This window comes from Macaca nemestrina, chromosome 7, assembly GCF_043159975.1.
Source record: "Macaca nemestrina isolate mMacNem1 chromosome 7, mMacNem.hap1, whole genome shotgun sequence".
NCBI classification, from domain to species: domain Eukaryota; kingdom Metazoa; phylum Chordata; class Mammalia; order Primates; family Cercopithecidae; genus Macaca; species Macaca nemestrina.
Genome location: NC_092131.1, coordinates 103118855 through 103123842, shown reverse-complemented (window position 1 = coordinate 103123842; position 4988 = coordinate 103118855).

The following is a 4988-nucleotide window of genomic DNA, read 5'->3' as shown; positions in this document are numbered from 1 at the left end:
TCACTGGGTCCTCTTCTTATTCTTCTCTCCGAGCTGGGTTAACAGTAAACAGGACCCATTTCTGTGTGATGTTAGGAGGGAATGAAGTCTTATGCTGGGGAAGTGGGCAAGTGTCAATTTCCTTAATATCTTGAATCCTGTGGGTCCAAAATGCAGCTTGGGAATCTAAGTAGCATGTGGCTTAATTACTAATCCCACCCTTTGCTGTTGCATTCTAGCCCTATTCCTGGTGCATTTATGCCTAGAAAGGTGATGTTATTTCCTGGGGTGGCATTCAGCTCCTCTTGATTTTGGTGCCACAGCATTTGTGGACTTTGAAGTGAAGGTATAGGAAATGTCAAGGGTGCCACCCCAGCAACCTTGAGCCAGTCACCCCTCCTCTTATTTGTAAAACGAGGAAGGAAAGGTAATGAACTGTGGAGTCAGAGAGAAGTAGGTTGGAATCTTGTCTTTGTCATTTAGTAGCTGTTTGACCTAAGGTGACTCACTGAACTTCTCAGTTTCTCTATCTGTAAAATGAGAATTCTAACAACTCGTAGGGTATTTGTGAGACATTGCATGCGAAGCCCCCAGCACCATGCCTGTCCTAGCTTAAGCACCCACCAGGTGTCGATAAGTAATTGTTCTTCTCTGGACTGCCTGCAGATCTAGGGTACCCCAGGAAGAGTCACAGCACTCTGTTTTGGGGCTCGGCTCTCTGAGGGGAGGGCATACTGTATGGGGAGGAGGGGTCTGGACCAGAAATCAACTGCAGAATTCTTGTTATTTTCATAATAATTAGTAGTTTAGTGCTTACACTAAATAAAAATCACTGGAATGGTGTCCAAGCAACTTTTTTTTTTGTTTTGTTTTGTTTTGGTTTGGTTTTTGTTTTTGAGATGGAGTCTCACTCTGTCACCCAGGCTGGAGTACAGTGACTGGATCTTGGCTCACTGCAACCTCCACCTCCCGGGTCCAAGTGATTCTCCTGTCTCAGCCTCCCAAGTAGCTGGGATTACAGGCATGCACCATCACACCCAGCTAATTTTTATATTTTTAGTAAAGATGGGGTTTCTCCATGTTGGCCAGTCTGGTCTCAAACTCCTGACCTCAAGTGATCCACCCACCTCAGCCTCCCAAAGTGCTGGGATTACAGGCGTGAGCCACCGCACCTGGCCAAGCTGTTCCTTTTTTTAACCTCCACAGGTGATTCTGGTCCTAGGGTACTTGAGTCACCTGCGGTGCTTTCTCAGCCATCCCAGCACCTGAGCATGGTCCTCTGACACTACAGTGAGCATCTGCATCACCTGGCAGATGCTGGGTTCACCCCCAGCGTTTGAGACCCAGTGGGTTGCAGTGGAGCTTGAGAATGTGCAAGTTCCCCATTCTAACAAGTTCCCCACTGCTGTTGCTGCTGCTGCTGCTGCTGCTGCTGGCCCGGGGACCATGCTTTGAGAGAAGCACTGCCTAAGCATCAGGTGTTAGGATGTGCAGCCACAGTTGAGAGTTGGCCCCAGGGCTGGGCGCCACCAAGGTGCACTCAGTCACAGGTCCAGCCTCTCCCCATGCCACCTCCCTTGGCTCCCTGTTCAGGCAGAGAGGTCCACAGCCCGGCAAGATGGGTCCCAAATAGCCCACTGCACAGAAGAGGGACTCGAACAAGGTTAAAAACCCAAGAGATTCCAATCCAGACCTGCCCGATCCCCAAACTCAAGTGTTTTTTTCCTCTCAGCTGTCCTAGGATGGCAATGCCTCCCATCTGAGCCATTGACCTCTGGGAAGCTGGAGGGCCCCCTCCCATGTCTGGAAGAAGGGAGAGATGCAATCTGCTCTCACAGGGTTCTCTCCCACCCTGTCCCCAGTGTTTCAAGGTGATGACCCAGCCCTCTGCAGCTTTATGATTTCTTATGTGCCTTCAAGGCTGCTGGGTGCATTGGCCTTGTCTGGCTGTGATTGGCCACCAGGTGGTGGCCTTGGGCCGTCTGTCCTCCCGAAAGCTTCGAAGGCAGAACCTGCATAATGAACATTTTGGGATGTGGTGTGAGGGACAGTGTCTTCAAAAATGCCTAGGGGGCTGCTCCAGGGATCCTCTAGGCAGTCTTCAGTCAGCCACAGATGCTAAGGCTCAGAGAGGGGCTGGAGCATGATGCAGCCTGTCCTGGGAGGTGAGCCCAGGCTTTCTGACTCCCGGCCCAAGGTTCTGTCCATGGCTTCAGGCTTCCTTGATAGGAGACACAAATCAGGTTTCCTGAAGGCAGAGCATTTCAAAGGGAATCTCCAGCCCGATTTGCTTAGATGCCCTGGGGGGAAAGAAAACTGGGGAGGTGCCCATCACCCCCACTCCCAGGCAGGCAGGACCCCAGAGAGCAGCAGGTGCCGCAGTCACGTAAAACACAGGCAATGAGCGCTCTAGAAAGTGCACCAGCTTTAGAGTCAGCTGACCTGGGCTGAGGATCCGGCTTGAGTCATGGCAGACGAGTGTCTTACTTCTGTGACACTCAGTATTCCCAGCCACTGTGTGGGCTTTCCTGCCACGCAGGGCTGAAAAGAAGATTGAGAGTCTGTATGTAAGGTGCCCAGCACTGGGCGGGAGGCGGGGGCAGGAGGGGCAGGGGCCCATAAACAGCATCCATCACTACTGATATAAAAATCAAGAGCTGCCTTGGGGCTGCCCCTCTAGACTCCTCAACACATTTGGAGTTGATGCCTGCAAATGTGGGGTTTATTCCGATGAGGTTTGAGGATGGGAGAAAGGAAGGCGATGTTTATTGAGATGGTAATGTCTAGCCCACGGGCAGCCCTATCTGGGGTTCCAGTCAGGGCAGGCAGCTCAGGCTATCTGGTGTTCCCTGAGCCCACGGGAGAGCCTGCGTCTTAGCAGGTACTGCTTCCTCCTTCTGCAGCCGGCCCAGCTGAGCCTACAGGGTGCAACTAGAGAGGGAGAAAGGTGGGTATATTCCGGGCCTCTACTCCAAGGGTCACAGATGAAAATGCCTCAAGGGCCAGTCCTGAAAAATGAATGACTGAACCAGACCAGCTGTGCTGTGGGGAACAGGGAGTGTGTGCCTTGCTGGAGCAGGCAGTTGCCACTCAGCCCCAGCTTGCTGTGGCCATGCACAAGTGCTGGCCATTGTGCACATGGTAAGGGCTGCGTCTGGCCCACAGGCCACCAGTTTGAGACCTAAACTCCAGTCCACCTCCTGACTCTTTCTGACTGGGAGGCATCTACCCTTGTCCTGGATGTGTCCAAAGACAGAAAATCAACTTCTCAAAAGCACTTCTCAGAGGGTGCAGGCCCAGGATTTATGTATAGCAAGGTTTGTCCCCCTCAAGCTCACACCCACAAGAAATGCAATCCCACTTTAATGGGGTGACCTGTGACACATCTTCAAATGCTTTTCATGTCACCATCCTCTCCCTTGAGTCTTTGACTTTCCAGGTTAAATGTACTCAATTTCTCAATGTTTTCCTTTTATGTGAAGCCCCTCCCGATTTCTCCTCTACCCCCCACCAGCTAGGCCCCTACCCATTCCTACACCCTGGCTTCCTTGTCCCTTCTCTCCCCACACTCCCCAAGCCCCACTCTCAGTGGGTCCTTAACAAATGGGGAAAAGGTGGAGAGAGAAGCAGGACCCAGGTGAGCTGAGGGAAAGAGCAGCATGCACCATCCAGCCGAGGCTGCTGGAAAGACCTGCGGCTCTGGCGGGATGAACGAAGGTGCCAGGGACAAGAGTCACCGCCTGCTGACTGTGCAGGCATCAAATAGACTTTTTGGGTAGCTGGAAATAACAGTCTGAAAACCGGCCCCACCTTGCTGAGCACACCTGAGTCACCTGTGACTCAGACCCAGACTCCTGGGCTGACCCAGTGACGGGACTGGAAAGGCTGCCCCACCCCTCTCAGTCCCCTTGTCCCTCCCCGCTTCCAGCCCATCTCAGCCAGAATGGAGAAAAGTGCTTCTATTCAGGGGTGTACTCGTGCTCCTCCTACCCTGAACTGCTAAATGTCTCCGGGCACATCCCAGCCCCTGCCTCCCCACTGTCCCCCAGCCCATCCGAAGGCCCATTGTTGTCTCCAAGGGTGTCAGCCAGCCCTGTCCCAGTTCCAAGAGTGGTAACCAGCGAAGCCCAGCTTCCTGTCCAGTGTTCTGCGGGCTGGGCCAGGCACTGCAGCCAAGAGGCTTACTCACTGGTGGAACAATTTCTCCTCTATATGGAAAGAACATATGCTTTTCCTGCTGGGGGATGAGAGACTCTCGAGTGGCTTTGCCGAGACGTGGGGGAGAAGGCAAATGCTGGCCTGGCCCCAGCACCCTGATTTCCAGCAATGTGTGTCTTGTGGCAGAAGCTTCAGGCCTCTGCTCCCAGGCACGTGGGGAGGCCCAGGGAACACTGCTTGGAACCCTTGGTTTTAGGGCACTGACCTGGTCCCCTCTTTCAGGGCTGGATGTCCTGAACTCCTCATTCTCCTATTCCATTCTCCCAATTTTAGGGCTAGAACAGAGTGGGAAGATCTGAACTTAGTTCTGCCAGAGCCCCTCTCCAGCCTTGAGGTCCCTCCAGAATGGAAATGTCAGTGCCTACCTCAGAGGGTGCTTGTAGGGTTATAGGGACACACAACAAGTGCTTAAAAGATAACAACCGTTGTGTTGTTATTAATGTTGTTCTCCTCTCAATACATATTTACTCAGCATCTCCTGTGTGCTGGGGGATGTACTAGGCCCTGGGGATGAAGGTAGAGGAAGAGCTGGCTGTTTCCCCCAAGCTGCTACCTGCCCCCGCTCCACCCCCCTAAACATGTTCATGTGCATACACTAGCAGGGCGTAAGGCACAAATAATACGAGTCTTCGATGATTTCAGCCTTGACCAACATCTTGACTCCAACTTTGACAGACTCTGAGCCAGAAACACCCAGCTAAGTCACCCCAGATTCCTGACCTCAAGAAATTGCACAAGATAATAAAGGCTTAATGCTGTTTTAAGCCGTTAAGTTTTAGGGTAGTTTTTAA